The sequence below is a fragment of the Ranitomeya variabilis genome, chromosome 1, assembly GCF_051348905.1.
Source record: "Ranitomeya variabilis isolate aRanVar5 chromosome 1, aRanVar5.hap1, whole genome shotgun sequence".
NCBI lineage: Eukaryota > Metazoa > Chordata > Amphibia > Anura > Dendrobatidae > Ranitomeya > Ranitomeya variabilis.
In genome coordinates this window covers 387,134,681-387,161,192 of record NC_135232.1, presented here as the reverse complement: position 1 = coordinate 387,161,192, position 26,512 = coordinate 387,134,681, and the positions used below count along the sequence as shown (strand labels likewise).

At 44.4% G+C, this 26,512-nt stretch overlaps 1 protein-coding gene and 1 long non-coding RNA gene across 3 annotated transcripts in view; one reads left to right on the top strand and one right to left on the bottom strand.

Annotated features, from left to right (window-relative positions):
* The window catches only part of TRPM3 (transient receptor potential cation channel subfamily M member 3), a 1,089,849-nt gene that overhangs the window by 760,887 nt on the left and 302,450 nt on the right, over window positions 1-26,512 (bottom strand). The window lies entirely within an intron of this gene.
* LOC143816387 (uncharacterized) overlaps window positions 1-26,512 on the top strand; it is a 73,158-nt gene that overhangs the window by 35,505 nt on the left and 11,141 nt on the right. Inside the window, exon 2 of the long non-coding RNA XR_013212199.1 lies at window positions 18,650-18,702. This is a non-coding gene — a long non-coding RNA (uncharacterized LOC143816387). The remainder of the gene's footprint in view (window positions 1-18,649; window positions 18,703-26,512) is intronic.

The window sequence follows — 26,512 nt, the reverse complement described above, 5'->3', positions numbered from 1 at the left end:
TCGCCGAGATAATGTTAGATATTACGTCCGAGCTTCCAGGGTCGCTACTTCATCTGTGGATGCACGCACAGAGAAGAGGAATGACAAGCATAGGGAGATGACCAAGAACTGTCCATAGAGTCCATACAAGGTCCAAAGCCAGTTGACACGAGAGTCACCACTAGTGTTGAGCGATACCTTCCGATACTTGAAAGTATCGGTATCGGATAGTATCGGCCGATACCCAAAAAATATGGGATATCGCCGATACCGATACCCGATACCAATACAAGTCAATGGGACACAAGTATCGGAAGCTATCCTGGATGGTTCCCAGGGTCTGAAGGAGAGGAAACTCTCCTTCAGGCCCTGGGATCCATATTCATGTAAAAAATAAAGAATTAAAATAAAAAATATGGATATACTCACCCCTCTGGCGGCCCCTGGACCTTACCGATTGTAACCGGCAGCCTCCGTTCCTAAGAATGAGGAGTTTAGGACCCTTGATGACGTCGCGGCTTGTGATTGGTTGCGTGCCGCTCATGTGACCGCTCACGCGACCAATCACAAGCCGCGACATCATTGCAAGTCCTAAACTCCTCATTCTTAGGAACGGAGGCTGCCGGTTACAATCAGTAAGGTCCAGGGGCCGCCGGAGGGGTGAGTATATCCATATTTTTTATTTTAATTCTTTATTTTTTGCATGAATATGGATCCCAGGGCCTGAAGGAGAGTCTCCTCTCCTCCAGACCCTGGGAACCATACACTGGGAACTTCCGATTCCGATTTCCGATACCACAAAAATATCAGAACTCGGTATCGGAATTCCGATACCGCAAGTATCGGCCGATACCCGATACTTGCGGTATCGGAATGCTCAACACTAGTCACCACCTGACTTATCTGACCATCTCCATGGAACCAGGCGACCAGCGGGTCCCAAGCCTGGCTTTCTCCAAACATATCCATGGTTCAGAGATGGTCACTGGATCAGATCTGTGTCCTTCCAAACAGAGCCGAAAATCCCTAGGTTGTATCCTATAGAATCATAGATCAGTGTCCCTCGTGATGGTGCCATGATGAATTGGCTGCAGTCCTTTCTCTTGTCTGTTGGGTGGTTTGCAGAATGTCTGGCTGGTAGCTCTGTATTACTTCAGTCTCCCAGGATGTGATCTCTGAGTCTTTTTATACCCAAGGCATGTAAGCTATTTTTAGAATTACCCAGGGTCTTTCAGTCCAACATCAAGATAAGGTAAAAAATGGTGATGGGATTAAGTAGCACTATTAGCATATAAGCACACATCAATAAACAAAGCTTAACACACTCAATGTACAGTCACTATTACAGATTTACACAGTATGTTAGATAGTATATCAGTTGGCAAGTCTGTCTTCTTGACCCACCAGACATAAACACTTAAATTCACAAGCCAATATGCAGATAAAAAGCCAGTTCTTTTGGTTTTGCAAAAACATGGTTGCCTGGGAAATTAAGATACAATCTGGTTTCTTCACAGTCCCCCTGTGCACAATCTAATTGTTACATGGTCCATCAGAATATACACACCTTTTCTGAAAGGCCACAGAGGCTGCAATGCCATTAAGCAAGAGGCAGCACTATCCAAACACCGCCATGAAGACAAGGCGATATCTCCAAACAAGTCAGGGACAAAGTTGTTAAGAAGTACAAGTCAGGGTAGGGTTCTAAAAAAAATCCCAATCTCTGATGATCCCTGGGATCACCAGAAAATCCACTATCATCAAATGGAAAGAACATGGTACAACAACAAACTGCCAAGAGAGGGCTGCCCTCCAAAACTCTCAGATCAGGCAAGGAGAGCATTAATCAGACAGGCAGCACAGAGAACAATGGTAACCCCGAAGGAGCTGCAGAGATCACAAGCAGAGACTAGAGTATCTATCCATACAACCACAATAAACCATTCACTCCATAGAGGTGGACTTTATGGAAAAGTGGGCAGAATAAAGCCTTTACTTAAACACAAAAATTGTAAGGCTCATTTTGAGTTTCTCAAAAGACATGTGGGAGACTTCCCAAATGTATGGAGGAAGGTGATATGGTCAGATGAGACCAAAATTTTACTTTTTGGCCACCAAGATAAACACTATGTCTGGCGCCAAACCAACACAGCTCATCACCCCAAGAACACCATCCCCACAGTGAAACATGGTGTTGGCAGCATCATGCTGCAGGGAGCAGGGAAGTTGGTTGGCAGCAGGGACAAGGAAAATGGTCCGGGTAGAGGGGAAGATGGATGGTGTGAAATACAGGGATATTCTTGAGCAAAACCTGTTTCAGTCTGTCAATTATTTGAGACGGGGACCGAGATTCACCTTCCAACAAGACAATGACCCAAAGCATACTACTAAAGCAACACTCAAGTGGTTTAAGGAGAAGCATGTAAATGTTTTCGAGTGACTTTGTCAAAGCCCAGACCTTAATCCAATTGGGAATATATGTTCTTTACATGAATTGATGAAAACCCTCAAAAATCCGGTGAAATTCCAGCTTGTGAGGTAGCAAAACACAAAAAATGCCAAAGAGGGTGAATACTTTTGCAAGCCACTGTATTTAATTCTCTTTGTAATTACCTAATATCTTATTAACCAGCATTTAACCCCTTAAGGTATTTTTGGTTTTGCATTTTCATTTTTTGCTCCCCTTCTTCCCAGAGCCATAACTTTTATTTTTTGGTCAAAATGGCCATGTGAAAGCTTTTTTTTTTTTTTTTTTGCGGGAAAAGTTGTACTTTTGAACGGCAACATTGGTTTTACCAAGTCTTGTATTCAAAAATGGGAAAAAAATGCGGTGAAATTGCAAAAAAAAGTTTGATCCCACAGTTGTTTTTTGTTTCTGTTTTTTCACCATATTCACTGAATGCTAAAATTAACCTGCCATTATGATTCTCCAGATCATTACGAGTTCATAGGCACCAAACTTGTCTAGGTTCTTTTTTATTTAAGTGGTGAAAAAAAATTCCAAAGTTTGGTAAAAAAAATTGCGCCATATTCTGATAACCGTAGTGTCTCCATTTTTTGTGATCTAGGGTTGGGTAAGGGCTTACTTTTGCATGCCGAGCTGACATTTTTAACCCCTTTCTGTCATTGGACGTACTATTCCGTCCATGTGGGGTGGGCCCTAGTTCCCAAGGACGGAATAGTACGTCCAGCGCAATCAGCCGCGCTCACGAGGGGAGCGTGGCCGATCGCGGCCGGGTGTCAGCTGACTATCACAGCTGACATCCGGCACTATGTGCCAGGAGCGGTCACGGACCGCCCCCAGCACATTAACTCCCGTCACACTGCGATCAAACATGATCGCAGTGTACCGGCGGTACAGGGAAGCATCGTGCAGGGAGGGGGCTCCCTGCGTGCTTCCCTGAGACGATCGGTACAAGGCGATGTGCTCACCTTGTACCGAGCGTCTCCTCCCTGCAGTCCCCGGAGCCAAAATGGCCGCGGGGCTGCATCCGGGTCCTGCAGGGAGGTGACGTCACAGCGCCTGCTCAGAGCAGGCGCCGGGAAGCCTCCCTGCTGTGCACGTCAGATCGCCGATCTGACACAGTGCATAGCAAAGTGTCAGATCGCCGATCTGTCACTTTACTGTGATGCCTCCCCCTGGGGAAAAGTAAAAATGTAAAAAAAAAAAACTCATCACTCATTGAGACTCATTGCCAGAGAGAGCAAAAATAACCCCAAAATATTCTTTAACCCCTTCCCGACATTTGACGTACTATCCCGTCGAGGTGGGGTGGGCCCGTATGACTGCCGACGGGATAGTACGTCATACGCGATCAGCGGCGCTCACGGGGGGAGCGCCGCCGATCGCGGCCGGGTGTCAGCTGATTATCACAGCTGACATCCGGCACTATGTGCCAGGAGCGGTCACGGACCGCCCCCGGCACATTAACCCCCGGCACACCGCGATCAAACATGATCGCGATGTGCCGGCGGTGCAGGGAAGCATCGCGCAGGGAGGGGGCTCCCTGCGGGCTTCCCTGAGCCCCCCGCAGCAACGCGATGTGATCGCGTTGCTGCGAGGGTCTTACCTCCCTCCCTGCAGCTCCCAGACCCGGATCCAAGATGGCCGCGGATCCGGGTCCTGCAGGGAGGGAGGTGGCTTCACAGACGCCTGCTCAGAGCAGGCACTGTGAAGCAGCCTGCACTTCAATCAGATCGGTGATCTGTCAGAGTGCTATGCAAACTGACAGATCACCGATCTGTATTGTCCCCCCCTGGGGCAAAGTAAAAAAGTTAAAAAAAAAATTTTCCAAATGTGTAAAAAAAAAAAAAAAAAAAAATATTCCAAAATAATGAAAAAAAAAAAAATATTATTCCCATAAATACATTTCTTTATCTAAATAAAATAAAAAAAACAATAAAAGTACACATATTTAGTATCGCCGCGTCCGTAACGACCCAACCTATAAAACTGCCCCACTAGTTAACCCCTTCAGTAAACACCGTAAGGAAAAAAAAAAAAAAACGAGGCAAAAAACAACGCTTTATTACCATACCGCCGAACAAAAAGTGGAATAACACGCGATCAAAAAGACGGATATAAATAACCATGGTACCGCTGAAAACGTCATCTTGTCCCACAAAAAACGAGCCGCCATACAGCATCATCAGCAAAAAAATAAAAAAGTTATAGTCCTGAGAATAAAGCGATACCAAAATAATTATTTTTTCTATAAAATAGTTTTTATCGTATAAAAGCGCCAAAACATAAAAAAATTATATAAATGAGATATCGCTGTAATCGTACTGACCCGACGAATAAAACTGCTTTATCAATTTTACCAAACGCGGAACGGTATAAACGCCTCTCCCAAAAGAAATTCATGAATAGCTGGTTTTTGGTCATTCTGCCTCACAAAAATCGGAATAAAAAGTGATCAAAAATGGTCACGTGTCCGAAAATGTTACCAATAAAAACGTCAACTCGTCCCACAAAAAACAAGACCTCACATGACTCTGTGGACCAAAATGTGGAAAAATTATAGGTCTCAAAATGTGGAGACGCAAAAACTTTTTTGCTATAAAAACATCTTTTAGGCTGGTTTCACACTTGCGTTTTTATCTGCATGCGTTTTTTTAAAAAACGCATGTGTGAAAAAACGCATGTAAACGTGGTAAAACGCATGCGTTTTTAGACGCATGCGTTTTTATAGAAAAACACAAGAAAACAAACAAACAAAAAAAACCCTACCCCTAACCCTACCCCTAACCTGAAATACGTGGCACTAAAATATACGTTTATATACGTATATAAGTGCCACGATATTTCAGTGGCCACGTATATAAGTGCCACGTATATAAGTGCCACGTATATAAGTGCCACGTATATAAGTGCCACGTATATAAGTGCCACGTATATAAGTGCCACGTACTTAAGTGCCACGTACTTAAGTGCCACGTACTTAAGTGCCACGTACTTAAGTGCCACGTATTTACGTGCCACGTATTTACGTGCCACGTATTTAAGTGCCACGTATAACCACATAGTTATAGTATTTATAGTACGTGGCACTGAAATACGTGGCACTGAAATATCGTGGCACTGAAACACGTGGCACTGAAACACGTGGCACTTAAACACGTGGCACTTAAATACGTGGCACTTAAATATGTGGCACTTAAATACGTGGCACTTATGACTGTCAGAAAATGTTCATTAAACGGTTAGAGGTGAGGTTAGGGGTAGGGTTAGGGTTACCGTTGGGATTAGGGTTAGGGGTGTGTTTGGGTTAGGGTTTCAGGTAGAATTGGGGAGTTTCCACTGTTCAGGCACATCAGGGGCTCTCCAAACGCGACATGGCGTCCGATCTCAATTCCAGCCAATTCTGCGTTGAAAAAGTAAAACAGTGCTCCTTCCCTTCCGAGCTCTCCCGTGCGTCCAAAAAGGGGTTTACCCCAACATATGGGTTATCAGCGTACTCGGGACAAATTGAACAACAACTTCTGCGGTCCAAGTTCTCTTGTTATCCTTGGGAAAATAAAAATTTGGGGGGCTAAAAATCATTTTTGTGGGAAAAAAATATGTTTTATTTTCACGGCTCTGCGTTGTAAACTGTAGTGAAACACTTGGGGGTTCAAAGTTCTCACAACACATCTAGATAAGTTCCTTGGGAGGTCTAGTTTCCAATATGGGGTCACTTGTGGGGGGGTTGTACTGTTTGGGTACATCAGGGGCTCTGCAAATGCAACGTGACGCCTGCAGACCAATCCATTTAAGTCTGCATTCCAAATGGCGCTCCTTCCCTTCCGAGCTCTGTCATGTGCCCAAACAGTGGTTACCCCCCACATAGGGGGTATCAGCGTACTCAGGACAAATTGGACAACAACTTGTAGGGTCCAATTTATTCTGTTACCCTTGTAAAAATACAAAGCTGGGGGCTAAAAAATCATTTTTGTGAAAAAAAAAAGAATTTTTATTTTCACGGCTTTGCGTTACAAACTGTAGTGAAACACTTGGGGGTTCAAAGTTCTCACAACACATCTAGATAAGTTCCTTGGGAGGTCTAGTTTCCAATATGGGGTCACTTGTGGGGGGTTTGTACTGTTTGGGTACATCAGGGGCTCTGCAAATGCAACGTGACGCCTGCAGACCAATCCATTTAAGTCTGCATTCCAAATGGCGCTCCTTCCCTTCCGAGCTCTGTCATGTGCCCAAACAGTGGTTACCCCCCACATAGGGGGTATCAGCGTACTCAGGACAAATTGGACAACAACTTGTAGGGTCCAATTTATTCTGTTACCCTTGTAAAAATACAAAGCTGGGGGCTAAAAAATCATTTTTGTGAAAAAAAAAAAGAATTTTTATTTTCACGGCTTTGCGTTACAAACTGTAGTGAAACACTTGGGGGTTCAAAGTTCTCACAACACATCTAGATAAGTTCCTTGGGAGGTCTAGTTTCCAATATGGGGTCACTTGTGGGGGGGTTGTACTGTTTGGGTACATCAGGGGCTCTGCAAATGCAACGTGACGCCTGCAGACCAATCCATTTAAGTCTGCATTCCAAATGGCGCTCCTTCCCTTCCGAGCTCTGTCATGTGCCCAAACAGTGGTTACCCCCCACATAGGGGGTATCAGCGTACTCAGGACAAATTGGACAACAACTTGTAGGGTCCAATTTATTCTGTTACCCTTGTAAAAATACAAAGCTGGGGGCTAAAAAATCATTTTTGTGAAAAAAAAAGAATTTTTATTTTCACGGCTTTGCGTTACAAACTGTAGTGAAACACTTGGGGGTTCAAAGTTCTCACAACACATCTAGATAAGTTCCTTGGGAGGTCTAGTTTCCAATATGGGGTCACTTGTGGGGGGTTTGTACTGTTTGGGTACATCAGGGGCTCTGCAAATGCAACGTGACGCCTGCAGACCAATCCATTTAAGTCTGCATTCCAAATGGCGCTCCTTCCCTTCCGAGCTCTGTCATGCGCCCAAACAGTGGTTACCCTCCATATATGGGGTATCAGCGTACTCAGGACAAATTGGACAACAACTTTTGGGGTCCAGTTTATTCTGTTACTCTTGTAAAAATACAAAAGCTGGGGGCTAAAAAATCATTTTTGTGAAAAAAAAAAAGAATTTTTATTTTCACGGCTCTGCGTTATAATCTGTAGTGAAACACTTGGGGGTGCAAAGCTCTCAAAACACATCTAGATAAGTTCCTTAGGGGGTCTAATTTCCAAAATGGTGTCATTTGTGGGGGGTTTCAATGTTTAGGCACATCAGGGGCTCTCCAAACGCAACATGGCGTCCCATCTCAATTCCAGTCAATTTTGCATTGAAAAGTCAAATGGCGCTCCTTCCCTTCCAAGCTCTGCCATGCGCCCAAACAGTGGTTTACCCCAACATATGGGGTATCTGCGTACTCAGGACAAATTGCACAACATTTTTTGGGGACCAATTTCTTCTCTTACCCTTGGGAAAATAAAAAATTGGGGGCGAAAAGATCATTTTTGTGAAAAAATATGATTTTTTATTTTTACGGCTCTGCATTATAAACTTCTGTGAAGCACTTGGTGGGTCAAAGTGCTCACCACACATCTAGATAAGTTCCTTAGGGGGTCTACTTTCCAAAATGGTGTCACTTGTAGGAGGTTTCAATGTTTAGGCACATCAGGGGCTCTCCAAACGCAACATGGCGTCCCATCTCAATTCCAGTCAATTTTGCATTGAAAAGTCAAATGGCGCTCCTTCACTTCCGAGCTCTGCCATGCGCCCAAACAGTGGTTTACCCCAACATATGGGGTATCTGCGTACTCAGGACAAATTGCACAACATTTTTTGGGGACCAATTTCTTCTCTTACCCTTGGGAAAATAAAAAATTGGGGGCGAAAAGATCATTTTTGTGAAAAAATATGATTTTTTATTTTTACGGCTCTGCATTATAAACTTCTGTGAAGCACTTGGTGGGTCAAAGTGCTCACCACACATCTAGATAAGTTCCTTAGGGGGTCTACTTTCCAAAATGGTGTCACTTGTAGGGGGTTTCAATGTTTAGGCACATCAGGGGCTCTCCAAACGCAACATGGCGTCCCATCTCAATTCCAGTCAATTTTGCATTGAAAAGTCAAATGGCGCTCCTTCCCTTCCAAGCTCTGCCATGCGCCCAAACAGTGGTTTACCCCAACATATGGGGTATCTGCGTACTCAGGACAAATTGCACAACATTTTTTGGGGACCAATTTCTTCTCTTACCCTTGGGAAAATAAAAAATTGGGGGCGAAAAGATCATTTTTGTGAAAAAATATGATTTTTTATTTTTACGGCTCTGCATTATAAACTTCTGTGAAGCACTTGGTGGGTCAAAGTGCTCACCACACATCTAGATAAGTTCCTTAGGGGGTCTACTTTCCAAAATGGTGTCACTTGTAGGGGGTTTCAATGTTTAGGCACATCAGGGGCTCTCCAAACGCAACATGGCGTCCCATCTCAATTCCAGTAAATTTTGCATTGAAAAGTCAAATGGCGCTCCTTCCCTTCCAAGCTCTGCCATGCGCCCAAACAATGGTTTACACCCACATATGGGGTATCAGCATACTCAGGACAAATTGTACAACAACTTTTGCAGTCTATTTTCTCCTGTTACCCTTGGTAAAATAAAACAAATTGGAGCTGAAATAAATTTTGTGTGAAAAAAAATTAAATGTTCATTTTTATTTAAACATTCCAAAAATTCCTGTGAAACACCTGAAGGGTTAATAAACTTCTTGAGTGTGGTTTTGAGCACCTTGAGGGGTGCAGTTTTTAGAATGGTGTCACACTTGGGTATTTTCTATCATACAGACCCCTCAAAATGACTTCAAATGAGATGTGGTCCCTAAAAAAAAATGGTGTTGTAAAAATGAGAAATTTCTGGTCAACTTTTAACCCTTATAACTCCCTAACAAAAAAAAATTTTGGTTCCAAAATTGTGCTGATGTAAAGTAGACATGTGGGAAATGTTACTTATTAAGTATTTTGCGTGACATATGTCTGTGATTTAAGGGCATAAAAATTCAAAGTTGGAAAATTGCAAAATTTTCAAAATTTTCGCCAAATTTCCGTTTTTTTCACAAATAAACGCAAGTTATATCGAAGAAATTTTACCACTATCATGAAGTACAATATGTCACAAGAAAACAATCTCAGAATCGCCAAGATCCGTTGAAGCGTTCCAGAGTTATAACCTCCTAAAGGGACAGTGGTCAGAATTGTAAAAATTGGCCCGGTCATTAACGTGCAAACCACCCTTGGGGGTGAAGGGGTTAACTACATAAATAGTAAGAAACTAAAAAATGATAGTGTTGGCCCCCTTAAAAATAGTCTGGGTGAAATGGTGGATGAGGATGAGGAAAAAGCCAATATGCTAAATGACTTTTTTTCATCAGTATTTACAAAAGAAAATCCCATGGCAGCCAATATGACTAGTGATAAAAATTCCTGCTTAACCCAGCAGGAAGTACGGCGGCGTCTAAAAATCACAAAAATTGACAAATCTCTGGGCCCGGATGGGATACACCCCCGAGTACTGCAGGAACTAAGTACAGTCATTGATAGACCGTTATTTTTAATCTTTAAAGAGTCCATAATAACAGGGTCTGTACCACAGGACTGGCGTATAGCAAATGTGGTGCCAATATTTAAAAAGGGGACAAAAACTGAACTCGGAAATTATAGGCCAGTAAGCTTAACCTCTGCTGTGGGTAAAATCCTGGAGGGCATTCTAAGGGATGCTATACTGGAGTATCTGAAGAGGAATAACCTCATGACCCAGTATCAGCACGGGTTTACTAGGGACCGTTCATGTCAGACTAATTTGATCAGCTTCTATGAAGAGGTAAGTTCCGGACTGGACCAAGGGAACCCAGTAGATGTAGTGTATATGGACTTTTCAAAAGCTTTTGATACGGTGCCACACAAAAGGTTGATACATAAAATGAGAATAATGGGGATAGGGGAAAATATGTGCAAGTGGGTTGAGAGCTGGCTCAGGGATAGGAAACAAAGGGTGGTTATTAATGGAGCACACTCGGACTGGGTCGCGGTTAGTAGTGGGGTACCACAGGGGTCAGTATTGGGCCCTCTTCTTTTTAACATATTTATTAATGACCTTGTAGGGGGCATTCAGAGTAGAATTTCAATATTTGCAGATGACACTAAACTCTGCAGGGTAATCAATACAGAGGAGGACAATTTTATATTGCAGGATGATTTATGTAAACTAGAAGCTTGGGCTGATAAATGGCAAATGAGCTTTAATGGGGATAAATGTAAGGTCATGCAATTGGGTAGAAGTAATAAGATGTATAACTATGTGCTTAATTCTAAAACTCTGGGTAAAACTGTCAATGAAAAGGACCTGGGTGTATGGGTGGATGACAAACTCATATTCAGTGGCCAGTGTCAGGCAGCTGCTACAAAGGCAAATAAAATAATGGGATGCATTAAAAGAGGCATAGATGCTCATGAGGAGAAAATAATTTTACCTCTATACAAGTCACTAGTGCGACCACACTTAGAATACTGTGCACAGTTCTGGTCTCCGGTGTATAAGAAAGACATAGCTGAACTGGAGCGGGTGCAGAGAAGAGTGACCAAGGTTATTAGAGGACTGGGGGGTCTGCAATACCAAGATAGGTTATTACACTTGGGGCTATTTAGTTTGGAAAAACGAAGGCTAAGGGGTGATCTTATGTTAATGTATAAATATATGAGGGGACAGTAAAAAGACCTTTCTGATGATCTTTTTAATCATAGACCGGTGACAGGGACAAGGGGGCATCCTCTACGTCTGGAGGAAAAAAGGTTTAAGCATAATAACAGACGCGGATTCTTTACTGTAAGAGCAGTGAGACTATGGAACTCTCTACCGTATGATGTTGTAATGAGTGATTCATTACTTAAATTTAAGAGGGGACTGGATGCCTTTCTGGAAAAGTATAATGTTACAGGGTATATAGACTAGATTCCTTGATAAGGCGTTGATCCAGGGAACTAGTCTGATTGCCGTATGTGGGGTCGGGAAGGAATTTTTTTCCCCATGGTGGAGCTTACTCTTACCACATGGGGTTTTTTTGGCTTCCCCTGGATCAACATGTTAGGGCATGTTAGGTTAGGCTATGGGTTGAACTAGATGGACTTAAAGTCTTCCTTCAACCTTAATAACTATGTAACTATGTAACTATGTAATTAGTGTTGAGTGATACCGTCCGATACTTGAAAGTATCGGTATCGGAAAGTATCGGCCGATACCGGCAAAGTATCGGATCTAATCCGATACCGATACCCGATACCAATACAAGTCAATGGGACTCATGTATCGGACGGTATTCCTGATGGTTCCCAGGGTCTGAAGGAGAGGAAACTCTCCTTCAGGCCCTGGGAACCATATTAATGTGTAAAATAAAGAATTAAAATAAAAAATATTGCTATACTCACCTCTCCGACGCAGCCTGGACTTCAGCGAGGGAACCGGCAGCGTTGTTTGCTTAAAATTCGCGCTTTAACTTCCTTTACTTGAAGTCCCGGCTTGTGATTGGTCGCGCGCCGCCCATGTGACCGCGACGCGACCAATCACAGCAAGCCGTGACGTAATTTTAGGTCCTTCAGGATTTTAAAATTACGTTCCGGCGTTGTGATTGGTTGCGTCGCGGTCACATGGGCGACGCGACCAATCACAAGCCGTGACGTCACGGGAGGCAGGAGACGCACGCGTTTTAAAATGCGCGCGTGTCCAGCCTCCTGTGACGTCACGGCTTGTGATTGGTCGCGTCGCCCATGTGACCGCGACGCAACCAATCACAACGCCGGAACGTAATTTTAAAATCCTGAAGGACCTAAAATTACGTCACGGCTTGCTGTGATTGGTCGCGTCGCGGTCACATGGGCGGCGCGCGACCAATCACAAGCCGGGACTTCAAGTAAGGAAGTTAAAGCGCGAATTTTAAGCAAACAACGCTGCCGGTTCCCTCGGTAAGGTGCAGGCTGCGTCGGAGAGGTGAGTATAGCAATATTTTTTATTTTAATTCTTTATTTTACACATTAATGTTGTTTCGATACCGATACCCGATACCACAAAAGTATCGGATCTCGGTATCGGAATTCCGATACAGCAAATATCGGCCGATACCCGATACTTGCGGTATCGGAATGCTCAACACTATATGTAATACAAAAAATAAAAAATTCCTAAATAAATAATAATAAAAAAAAAAATTATTGTTCCAATAAATACATTCCTTTAGCTAAATAATAAAAAAAAACAATAAAAGTACACATATTTAGTATCGCCGTGTCCATAACGACCCGACCTATAAAACTGTCCTGCTAGTTAACCCCTTCAGTGAACACCGCAAAAAAAAAAAAAAAACCGAGGCAAAAAACGCTTTATTATCATACCGCCGAACATAAAGTGGAATAACATGCGATAAAAATGACAGAAATAAATAACCATGGTACCGCTGAAAACGTCATCTTGTCCCGCAGAAAACGAGCCACCATACAGCATCATCAGCAAAAAAATTAAAAAGTTATAGTCCTCAAAATAAAGCGATGCAAAAATAATTATTTTTTCTATAAAATAGTTTTTATCGTATAAAAGCACCAACACATAAAAAAATGATATAAATGAGGTATCGCTGTAATCGTACTGACCCGAAGAATAAAACTGCTTTATCCATTTTATCAAACGCGGAACGGTATAAACGCCCCCCAAAAAGAAATTCATGAATAGCTGGTTTTTGGTCATTCTGCCTCACAAAAATCGGAATAAAAAGCGATCAAAAATGTCACATGCCCAAAAATGTTACCAATAAAAACGTCAACTTGTCCTGCAAAAAACAAGACCTCACATGACTCTGTGGGTCAAAATATGGAAAAATTATAGCTCTTTAAATGTGGTAACGCAAAAAACATTTTTTGCAATAAAAAGCGTCTTTTAGTGTGTGACGGCTGCCAATCAAAAATCCTCTAGAAAACGCGCTATAAATAGTAAATCAAACCCCCCTTCATCACCCCCCCTTAGTTGCGAAAAATTAAAAAAATTAAAAAAATGTATTTATTTCCATTTTCCCATTATGGTTAGGGTTAGGGTTAGGGTTAGGGCTAGGGTTAGGGTTAGGGTTACGGTTAAGGCTAGGGTTAAGGCTAGGGTTAGGGCTAGGGTTAGGGTTAGGGTTAGGGCTAGGGTTAGAGCTAGGGTTAGGGATAGGGCTAGGGTTAGGGTTTAGGCTAGGGTTAGGGCTACAGTTAGGGTTAGGGTTGGGGCTAAAATTAGGGTTGGGGCTAAAGTTAGGGTTGGGGCTAAAGTTAGGGTTAGGGTTTGGATTATATTTACGGTTGGGAAAAGGGTTGGGATTGGGGTTAGGGGTGTGTCAGGCTTAGGGGTGTGGTTAGGGTTACAGTTGAGATTAGGGTTAGGGGTGTGTTTGGATTAGGGTTTCAGTTAGAATTGGGGGTTTCCACTGTTTAGGCACATCAGGGGCTCTCCAAATGCGACATTGTGTCCGATCTCAATTCCAGCCAATTCTGCGTTGAAAAAGTAAAACAGTGTTCCTTCCCTTCTGCACAAACAGGGGTTTACCCCAACATATAGGGTATCAGCGTACTCAGGACACATTGGACAACAACTTTTGGGGTCCAATTTCTCCTGTTACCCTTGGGAAAATACAAAACTGGGGGCTAAAAAATAATTTTTCTGTAAAAAAAAAATATTTTTTATTTTCACGGCTCTGCGTTATAAACTGTAGTGAAACAGTTGGGGTTCAAAGTTCTCACAACACATCTAGATAAGTTCCTTGGGGGGTCTGGTTTCCAATATGGGGTCACTTGTGGGGGGTTTCTACCGTTTAGTTACATCAGGGGCTCTGCAAATGCAACGTGATGCCTGCAGACCAATCCATCTAAGTCTGCATTCCAAATGGCGCTCCTTCCCTTCCGAGCTCTGCCATGCGCCCAAACGGTGGTTCCCCCCCACATATTGGGTATCATCGTACTCAGGACAAATTGATCAACAACTTTTGGAGTTCAATTTACACTGTTTCCCTTGGAAAAATACAAAGCTGGGGGCTAAAAAATAGTTTTTGTGGAAAAAAAAAAGGATTTTTTATTTTCACGGCTCTGCGCTATAAACTGTAGTGAAACACTTGGGGGTTCAAAGTTCTCACAACACATCTAGATAAGTTCCTTGGGGGGTCTAGTTTCCAATATGGGGTCACTTGTGGGGTGTTTCTATGGTTTAGGTACATTAGGGGCTTTGCAAATGCAACGTGACGCTTGCAGACCAATCCATCTAAGTCTGCATTCCAAATGGCGCTTCTTCCCTTCCGAGCTCGGCCATGCCCCCAAATGGTGGTTCCCCCCCACATATTGGGTATCATCGTACTCAGGACAAATTGGACAACAACTTTTGGGGTTCAATTTACACTGTTTCCCTTGGAAAAATACAAAACTGGGGGCTAAAAAGTAGTTTTTGTGGGGAAAAAAACTAATTTTTATTTTCACGGCTCTGCGTTACAAACTGTAATGAAACACTTGGGGGTTCAAAGCTCTCACAACACATCTAGATGAGTTGCATTTCAATGCAATGTTGCTGGGACCAAAAAAATGTAATTTTGGTGTTTTTAATTTTTTTCTTGTTATGCTGTTTAGCAATCGGGTTAATTCTTTTTTTATATTGATAGATCGGGCAATTCTGAATGTGACGATATCAAATATGTGCATGCTTAATTTTACTGTTTTATTTTGAATGGGGCGAAAGGGGGTGATTTGAACTTTTATATATATATATATATATATATATATATTTTTTTTATTTTTTTATTTTTTTTTTCATATTTTTTAAAACATTTTTTTTTTACTTTTTTGCATGCTTCAATAGTCTCAATAGAAGCTGCCATAACCAGATCGGCTCTGCTACATACAGGCGATGATCAGATGGCCTGTATGTAGCAGAATTACTCACTTGCTATGAGCGCCAACCACCAGGCGGCGCTCATAGCAATCTGACAGTGACAGTGCTGGAGACCTCTGGTTGTCATGCCAACCCATTGGGGATCTGCGATCATGTGACGGGGGTCACCGATGGGAGGATTTTTGGCACTTTGCCGGAAGCGTGAGTTAAATGCCGCTGTGAGAGTTTGACAGCGGAATTTATTGGGTTAACAACAGCAGGTGGTCCATGATTCCACCCACGGCTGACCCGCTAACCTGCACCCACAGCAGACATGCCAGGAAAGATGTGGGCTCACCGCCGAAGCCCACGTCAAAGGGAGGGAGTCCGACATTATCGTACATTTACACCTGAAATAAGAAGGGGTTAAATTCCAAACTGCAGGATACTTTAAGCCCTACCCTTTGTTCTGCATTAAAATTACCTCAAAATAACAAGAAATTAAGTAAAATATGAGAAACACACTCCTTTATAGACCAGTTCATTGTAAAGACTCATCATGTAAAATTATAACCTTTTCCAAGTTAAATCAAATAAATGAGTTTACATTTTCTACATGGCAATAAGACATGGCATAAAAGTTTAACTCAAGAAGGCATTAACATACTTGAATCAACATTTGCTTGGTATCAAACACTGGAAGTGGATGACATAAGACCGCTATGCCCAATAATGATTGGCTTGGCAGCATTAGATGTGTATGAGCTATGATATCACCACTACTGTCACATCAATGATGAAGAATGGAGGCAGCGCATGACTGATTTGTTGATTTTTTATGTTACTTTAATGCACAAGGAAGTCACATTAGAGCCATAATTTGAAGTTCCTGGGCACCTGTGCAAAATCTTTAAAGGGGTTGTCCAAGCTTTTTTCCTATTCTGTGTGTCTACCTAGGATGTAGAATGCTGACAGTTTGTAATTTACAATACTCCCTGTCAGCATTTCTGCACTGTTGCCTAGATGCCACACTTGGGGATGTAACCAGCTCTCTCCTGATTCTGGAAGAGGTGGTCACATCAAGTCTAGAGTTTTCCTGGCTGGAATAGACTAGACGTAATGTCTAGTGTTGAGCGATACCGTCCGATACTTGAAAGTATCGGTATCGGAAAGTATCGGCCGATACCGGCAAAGTATCGGATCCAATCCGATACCGATACCCGATACCAATACAAGTCAATGGGACTCAAGTATCGGACGGTATTCCTGATGGTTCCCAGGGTCTGAAGGAGAGGAAACTCTCCTTCAGGCCCTGGGATCCATATAAATGTGTAAAAGAAAGAATTAAAATAAAAAATATCGCTATACTCACCTGTCCGACGCAGCCTGGACCTCAGCGAGGGAACCGGCAGCGTTGTTTGTTTAAAATTCGCGCTTTTACTTGGTTACGTGAAGTCCCGGCTTGTGATTGGTCAGGGCGGCCATGTTGCCGGGACGCGGACCAATCACAGCAAGCCGTGACGAAATTACGTCACGGCTTGCTGTGATTGGTCCGCGTCCCGGCAACATGGCCGCCATTAACCAATCACAAGCCGTGACGTCACGGGAGGCTGGACACGCGCGCTTTTTAAAAAGCGCGCGTGTCCAGCCTCCAGTGACGTCCCGGCTTATGATTGGTCACGGCGCCATGTTGCCGGGACGCGGACCAATCACAGCAAGCCGTGACGAAATTACGTCACGGCTTGCTGTGATTGGTCCGCGTCCCGGCAACATGGCCGCCATTAACCAATCACAAGCCGTGACGTCACGGGAGGCTGGACACGCGCGCTTTTTAAAATGGGCGCGTGTCCAGCCTCCCGTGACGTCCCGGCTTGTGATTGGTTGCGCCGCAGTCAACCAATCACAAGCCGGGAAGCTGGACACGCGCGCATTTTAAAATTTTAAAATGCGCGCGTGTCCAGCCTCCCGGCTTGTGATTGGTTGATCGCGGCGCAACCAATCACAAGCCGGGACGTCACGGGAGGCTGGACACGCGCCCATTTTAAAATGCGCGCGTGTCCAGCCTCCCGTGACGTCACGGCTTGTGATTGGTTGCGTCTCCCATGTGACTGCGACGCAACCAATCACAAAGCCGGGACGTAATTTTAAAATCCTTAAGGACCTGAAATTACGTCACGGCTTGCTGTGATTGGTTGCGTCGCCCATGTGACTGCGACGCAACCAATCACAACGCCGGAACGTAATTTTAAAATCCTGAAGGACCTGAAATTACGTCACGGCTTGCTGTGATTGGTTGCGTCCCGGTCACATGGGCGGCACGCAACCAATCACAAGCCGGGACTCACGTAAAGGAAAGAAAAGCGCAAATTTTAAACAAAGAACGCTGCCGCTTCCCTCGGTAAGGTGCAGGCTGCGTCGGAGAGGTGAGTATAGCAATATTTTTTATTTTAATTCTCTCTTTTACACATTTTTACATTAATGTTGTTTCGATACCGATACCCGATATCACAAAAATATCGGATCTCGGTATCGGAATTCCGATACAGCAAGTATCGGCCGATACCCGATACTTGCAGTATCGGAATGCTCAACACTAGTAATGTCAAAACAGACACCACGCCCTAAATCACTGCCAGACCCCCTCCCCCTTCCTCCTGCTTCAGCCTTCTTGTGCCAGCACACAAAGTAAGCCAGCTGATTGGACTAAACAGAAAGCTGAAAACTCCTTCCTCCAATGTTAAATCTCAGCAAAGACTGAAGATCTTGCCAGGACCTTAGGGTCACATGACAGCCTCATGTGACTGGCAGAAAGAAATAGAGAAGCTACTGTAGAACGACAGGAAGGAAAATGCTGTCTTTCTATCAATCAATCTATTTATCTATCATCTAAATAAATACACAACCAAATAAAAAATTTTGATTATAGAATGCTGTATATAAGCTGTATTGGCCAAACCTGGTGACAGGTTCACTTTAAATGTAAACATCAGAGAGTATAACGACGCGCCCAGTTTTTTCTTGCTATCCACTTTTCTCCGCAATAAGATCTATAAGTGAATACCCAATACTTTATATAATCTATTAATGTACTATTGCACATCTTGTGCTATAAGATTCCACAAGTTGAATAGGACCCATGGAGGAGGCACGATGTGTGCACTGACAGAATAGTGTCAAGACTAATTATACATGTCCTGTATCTGCATAATGTCTATTCATTTACATTTCCATATGAAATTTTAATTATACATTGTATTTTTCTTAGAAGGCTTCACATTGCAGACTGCAGAGGCATAGACGACATTCTGAAAACTGAAGGTATAATATTTCAATACTTGACATGTCTTTATAAAACTTAATGCTAAACCGTCTCTCTAGTTCATTCCCAGAAGTTTCATACCATCATACATTTTTCTCTTCATTTAGTAACCACTAAACCATCAGTCAGTACAGCAAATCACTGTGCGTGCTGCCTGCTTGATATTCAGTTAGCACTGACCCACATTCTATATTATTGGGATAACATAATAGCTTAAAAAATAACAACCATTTTAATTTATATTTCAATTGCACATATGAATATAAGCAACTTTGTAACATATTTCATCAGAGATATCTGCTTCTTTTTCCACATGGACTGATCTTTCACTATCAATTCAGGGGTAAAAGCTGTAATATCTATATTCAGTGAAGACAGATATACCCATTAAATTAAATAGGATTTGACAATTGGTGCTTTTAAATTCTATGGAGAGGAGAGGGGTGAGAAACTAGAGGCAGACACTGACATTCTGCTGCAAAATTTCCTGAAAAGACAATTACAGTTCTCCACAGAACTATATAAGCACCAACTGTTACCTGCTATCTCAGTAATTCACTGAATACACATTATAGCCATGAACTGAGAATTTGGAGAATAAATGATCAGTTCAAGAGGAGAAAGAAGCAGATGGTCTCACTCACCTTGTCTGTGGCCCTTTATCTTCAGGACATGCACAATAAATTCCAGTTTCCTTGTCCGAGCGAGTCCTTCTACCATTCTTGCACACATTTTGGACTTTAGAGATCATTACACATCCCATTTGCACCTATATTCCAACCCCTCCCCCCCTTTTTTGTCCTTTTCTTTTTAGAGCATATACGTGGATTTTTGTAAATCCCATTCAGGTGGATGCGACACAATCATAATTACTGTTTAAACAGGACTTATACTAGTGATTTGCATCCAGGAAAGTCCACGATAAGGTTCAAAACTGTGTATGCATCTAGTCACAATACAGTGTGCTGCTTAAAAAGTGTACAAAATACAACGTAGGTACAAAGTTTGTGAACCATGGTGCTCAAAGTGCACTTCATTAGATCATGGGGCAAAGGGGGTCCAACATGTCCATTGTTAGGAAATAAGATAAGGGACATGCAGGGGTGGGATTCAGCTGGTACGACCCGGTACGGGGCAGCCGTTTACTAAAATTTCTATCTGCCAGCGTTCCGGTAATTGAAAATGCCATTTTCAATTACCGGAACGCTGGCAGATAGAAATTTTCAAAATGGTTACCACTGGCAGTGGCGTAGGAAGGGGGGGGCGGGGGGGCGGGCTGCCCCGGGCGGCACAATGCGGGGGGCGGCACAATACGGGGGGCGGGTCGCCGGCGGCGCAGAATTTACCTGTCCGCATCTCGGCTTCAGAAAAATGGCCGCCGCGATCTCCATCTGCGCATGCGCGGCATCCCGCGGCCATTTTCCTGAAGCCCCGGTCAGCAGAGCACTCCACCTGCGCACGCGCGGCCTCAGGAAGATGGCCGCCCCCACCGATAACCAGAGAGAGCAGGATCGCGGTCAGGTAAGCAGAACTTTTTTTTTTTTTTTTATTGAGAGCGGCGATCGGGGGGGCCCAGGGCAGAAAGCTGGACACAGGGGGTCAGAAAGCTGGAAACAGGGGGTCAGAAAGCTGGACGCTGGGGCAGAACGATGGACGCTGGGGCAGAACGCTGGACGCTGGGGCTGAAAGCTGGATGCTGGGGCAGAAAGCTGGACACTGGGGCAGAACGCTGGACGCTGGGGCAGAACGCTGGACGCTGGGGCTGAAAGCTGGACGCTGGGGCAGAAAGCTGGACGCTGGGGCAGAACGCTGGACACTGGGGCAGAAAGCTGGACACAGGGGGGCAGAAAGCTGGACACAGGGGGGCAGAAAGCTGGACACAGGGGCAGAAAGCTGGACACAGGGGCAGAAAGCTGGACACAGGGGCAGAAAGCTGGACACTGGGGTCAGAACGCTGGACGCTGGGGCAGAACGCTGGACGCTGGGGCAGAACGCTGGACGCTGGGGCTGGACGCTGGGGCAGAACGCTGGACGCTGGGGCAGAACGCTGGACACGGGGGCAGAAAGCTGGACACTGGGGCAGAAAGCTGGACACGGGGGCAGAAAGCTGGACACGGGGGCAGAAAGCTGGACACAGGGGCAGAAAGCTGGACACAGGGGCAGAAAGCTGGACACAGGGGCAGAAAGCTGGACACGGGGGTCAGAACGATGGACGCTGGGGCAGAACGCTGGGGCTGAAAGCTGGACGCTGGGGCAGAAAGCTGGACGCTGGGGCAGAAAGCTGGACACGGGGGCAGAAAGCTGGACACGGGGGCAGAAAGCTGGACACTGGGGCAGAAAGCTGGACACAGGGGCAGAAAGCTGGACACAGGGGGGCAGAAAGCTGGACACGGGGGTAGAAAGCTGGACACAGGGGCAGATTGCTGGACACGGGCAGAATGGAGAAACGGGGCATGATTGGAGACACAGGGGGCAGGATGACAGACATGGCGGCATGACTGGAGACACTGGAGGCAGGATTGGAGACAGATGGGGCAGGATCATGGGGCAGGATGGATACGATGGAGACAGATGGGGCAGGATGGGAAGATCATATGGGGCAGGATGGATACTCATTAGGGCAGGATGGGAGAACATATGGCTGACGCCAGGAATGAGACACACAGGGGCTAGGATGGCGAATATTATTACCATAGGGGGCTAATTAAGGGATATTATTACTGCAGTGATGTATTTATTTTATTTTTTGAGTACACTGTTTTAAATGGGGGGGCGGTCCTATTACTGTGTACAGTGACACTATGTCGCCTTCTTCGTGTGGTGTAATGTAAAAGTTGGGAAAATTAAGTAATGTGTTCTGCAAGTGGAACTCGAGATAACTGTGTTATTTCCTGCAGAGACGAGTCCTGGCTGGATGAAGTGATGGCGGTCTGTGCGGGATGAAAGATGAAGGACTTCACCTAGAGACGTCACTGGTGAGTCAGTGTGTTACCTATACACTGACACTATACACTGTATACTATATACAGAGCTCCTGTGTATAATGTCACTGGTGATCACTGTATTACCCATACACTATATACAGAGCTCCTGTGTATAATGTCACTGGTGATCACTGGATTACCTGTACACAGACACTGCATACTAAGTACAGATCTCCTGTGTATAATGACACTTATGGTGATAGTATTGTGGGGTTTTTTTTATTATTGATCAGTATTATAGTATTCAGTCACTATGTGGTGGTAATATGTGGTCTGGTCATGATGTTTTGGTATTTGTTCCTTGTATTTGATATTATTCGATTACTGTGGTGGTAATATGTCATCTGGTCATGGTGTGGCGGTATTTGTGCCTTGTAGATAGTATTATAGAGGGGGGGCGCCCTGTAGCCTCCCCCTGGGCCCTGCAGCCCCAAGTCCCCACCAGCCTCCCCCTGGGCCCTGCAGCCCTCTAGCCTCCCCCTGGGCCCTGCAGCCCCAAGTCCCCACTAGCCTCCCCCTGGGCCCTGCAGCCCTGTAGCCTCCCCCTGGGCCCTGCAGCCCCAAGTCCCCACCAGCCTCCCCCTGGGCCCTGCAGCCCTCTAGCCTCCCCCTGGGCCCTGCAGCCCCAAGTCCCCACTAGCCTCCCCCTGGGCCCTGCAGCCCTGTAGCCTCCCCCTGGGCCCTGCAGCCCCAAGTCCCCACCAGCCTCCCCCTGGGCCCTGCAGCCCTCTAGCCTTCCCCTGGGCCCTGCAGCCCCAAGTCCCCACTAGCCTCCCCCTGGGCCCTGCAGCCCCCAGTCCCACTAGCCTCCTGCTGGACTCTGTAGCCTCCCCCTGGGCCCTGCAGCCCCCAGTCCCACTAGCCTCCCGCTGGACTCTGTAGCCTCCCTCCTGGGCCCTGCAGCACCCAGTCCCCATTAGCCTCCTCCTTTGCCCTGCAGCCCTCTAGCCTTCCCTGGGCCCTGTTGGATGTGGCAGCCAGTCATGGACTATATAGGAGGGAGAAGCTGATGTGTATATGACACGATCGTGTTCATATAGACATCACAGTGCCCCTAACACTTTCTCTCTTATTTTTAGCTACCAGCTGAAGCTGCTGGCTAGAAACACAGTGGATGCCACGTTGACATCATGGAAGACTCCTCAAGGTTTGTTTGGTCCTTGAATAATGTATAGAGAAATGCAGAGCTGTAGTACACAACCCGTATAACACCCCTCTCCCATATACAGTATCAGCGCCCTGTTCTTTGGTGCTAGCATTCTTAGAATTATAAAATTGTAGAGTTGGAAGGGACCTCAAGGGCCATCGGGTCCAACCCCCTGCGAATGCAGGTTTACCTAAGGGCAGGCGCACACGGACGATTTTGCTGCGATTATACGGTGCGTATAATCGCAGCAAAGCGGCTGTCAAACCTGCCCTGCGAGCGGGTCTGAGAGTGCTGGAGGGAGCGCATACCTGCGCTCCTGTTCAAAGCCCGGAGTCGACCGCAAGTGTCCTGAACGGGACTCAAAGAGGCAGCATCGCGCTGCCTCTCTGAGTCCCGTTTAGGACACCTGCGGTCGGGGCGGGCTCTGTAACAGGAATGACTTTAATACCGTATGTCACAACGTATTCTTGTCATTAAGGGAGACAAACTGCTTCCAAAAATATGAATCGTGCCACTGGGCGTGGCTTATTAGTATGGGCGGGGTTATTGAAAATGGGCGTGGCCAAAATTACGGCCGCCGCGACTTAGAGGACCTGTTGTTAAAAATTTGAATCCCACCCCTGGGGACATGTATGTGCTAACTTACTTATTTACATACTTTAAGCCAAATTTTCTTTCCAAATAAGTAAGATTCAGTAAGATTCAGCACAATGATAAATATTGCAAGAAATACCCACTATTTATGATCTATGAAACTCGGCATAGAGTAGGTGATATAGAACATTTAATCATTAATTTAAAATATCCCATATGGAGACCTATTAAAACGCACAACTACCATCATTCCAAGTGTAGTATTATTGTATGCCAAGCCATATAATATATAAACATTATTCCATAGAAAAAAGATAGGAACAGTCTTACTAAATTGTCAGACGACTATCCCTGCTGTTCCCAATGAAAGGATAAAGGATGCTATAACATACTCCTCTCAAATTTGACTAATGCTTTTCTGAAGGAACTTAAAACATTACTTTTGGACAGTTTACAGAAAGGAGTAATTGACCAAAATGCACCTGAATTCTTGCTCCCTCAATTTTCATTGACACCTACATTTTACATTTTGCCAAAAGTTCACAAAGGTTTGTCTCCTCTAAAAGGGAGACTGGTAATATCAAGAATAGGAGGTATATTTCATCATCTAGAAGTCTATATTGAACAGATTCTAAAACCATTTGTAGTATCATTGACTTCATATGTGAGAGATACCACTGACCTACTAAGCAAAGTGGAAGATATCTGTTTAGAACCAGACACCTTACTGGTGTGTATAGATATTGAGGCTATGTACTCCTGTATCCTGCACCAAAAAGGTCTAGAGGCTACTGAGTGCTACCTGACGAGTTGGGGATATCAATTTGCTAGGCATAATGACTTTGTAATGGAGATTCTGGAATTCTGCCTCACAAGTAATGGTTTTCTGTTTGGTAGTAAGTAATACCATCAGCTCAGGGGCACAGCAATGGGGATCTCTTGTGTCCCCTCATTTGCAAATTTGCTCCTGGGCCGATGGGAGGAAACAATCAATTGTTTTTTTAGAAGAATTGATCCCAGGAATTGAACTTATTTTTGTTGTGGCTACGCTACATTGATGAAGTGTTCGTCATTTGGAAGAGGGAAGATAAAAGTTTTTCTGAGTTTGTAAAAAAACTTAATGACAATACCCTAAGTTTGTTTTTCACATCTGAGATAAACAACCAAAAACTTCCATTTCTGGACATCCTAGTTGAATAAACATCTGGGGGTAAACACAAACTTACAGCAATACCAACAGCGACTCATTAGCTTCTTAGATGGGAGAGCAGTCACCCAAACTCTCTAAAAATGGGGAATTCCAAAGGGACAGTAACTCACAGTCTGTAGAAATTGCTCAAATGAGAACTCTTTTCTGAGACAGGCAGAGGACTTAAAAATGAGATTTACTGAGAGAGGTTACCCAGAGAAGGTTCTAAAACAAGCATTTCTAACAGAAAAGTCAAAAAGTCTTAGCCAGTTACTCATCCCCTCTACTGAAAGGAGAAAAGAAAAAAAAAACAGATTTATTACAATTTATCTACAATAATGGGGCACAAGGTGTGAGGGAAATATTAGAAAGTTACTGGCCCATTCTGAGAATGGATAAAGATTAAATAATTTATTGCCCTTTATCCACAAATGACCTTTAAGAGACAAAGGTCTTTAAGGGATAGACTAGTGCATAACCATTTTTCCCTACCCCAAAATCGACGACCTGGTTAACCTCAGGCTTACAGGGTTGCTACAGGTGTGGCCATTGTACAGACTGTCTTTTGCTTGGGATTAGAAAAAAGTTCACAAGCTCAGTCACTAAACGGGATTGACACATCAAGTCCTTTATCAATATCACACGAAAGGAGTTATATACGGGGCCTTGTGCAAATGTGGTCTTGGGTATATAGGGACAACAGACAAGAACTTCGATGGAGGATTTTGGAGCATACAAGGGACATCATCAACAAGAGGGACACCCCAATAGAGAGATATACAGGTCCTTCTCAAAAAATTAGCATATAGTGTTAAATTTCATTATTTACCATAATGTAATGATTACAATTAAACTTTCATATATTATAGATTCATTATCCACCAACTGAAATTTGTCAGGTCTTTTATTGTTTTAATACTGATGATTTTGGCCTACAACTCCTGATAACCCAAAAAACCTGTCTCAATAAATTAGCATATTTCACCCGTCCAATCAAATAAAAGTGTTTTTTAATAACAAACAAAAAAACCATCAAATACTAATGTTCAGTTATGCACTCAATACTTGGTCGGGAATCCTTTGGCAGAAATGACTGCTTCAATGCGGCGTGGCATGGAGGCAATCAGCCTGTGACACTGCTGAGATGTTATGGAGGCCCAGGATGCTTCAATAGCGGCCTTAAGCTCATCCAGAGTGTTGGGTCTTGCGTCTCTCAACTTTCTCTTCACAATATCCCACAGATTCTCTATGGGGTTCAGGTCAGGAGAGTTGGCAGGCCAATTGAGCACAGTAATACCATGGTCAGTAAACCATTTACCAGTGGTTTTGGCACTGTGAGCAGGTGCCAGGAAGCATGAAGTGCTCCAAAATCTCCTGATAGCTAGCTGCATTGACCCTGCCCTTGATGAAACACAGTGGACCAACACCAGCAGCTGACATGGCACCCCACACCACTGACTGTGGGTACTTGACACTGGACTTCAGGCATTTTGGCATTTCCTTCTCCCCAGTCTTCCTCCAGACTCTGGCACCTTGATTTCCGAATGACATGCAAAATTTGCTTTCATCAGAAAAAAGTACTTGGGACCACTTAGCAACAGTCCAGTGCTGCTTCTCTGTAGCCCAGGTCAGGCGCTTCTGCCGCTGTTTATGGTTCAAAAGTGGCTTTACCTGGGGAATGCAGCACCTGTAGCCCATTTCCTGCACACGCCTGTGCACGGTGGCTCTGGATGTTTCCACACCAGACTCAGTCCACTGCTTCCTCAGGTTCCCCAAGGTCTGGAATCGGTCCTTCTCCACAATCTTCCTCAGGGTCCGGTCACCTCTTCTCGTTGTACAGCGTTTTCTGCCACATTGTTTCCTTCCAACAGACTTACCATTGAGGTGCCTTGATA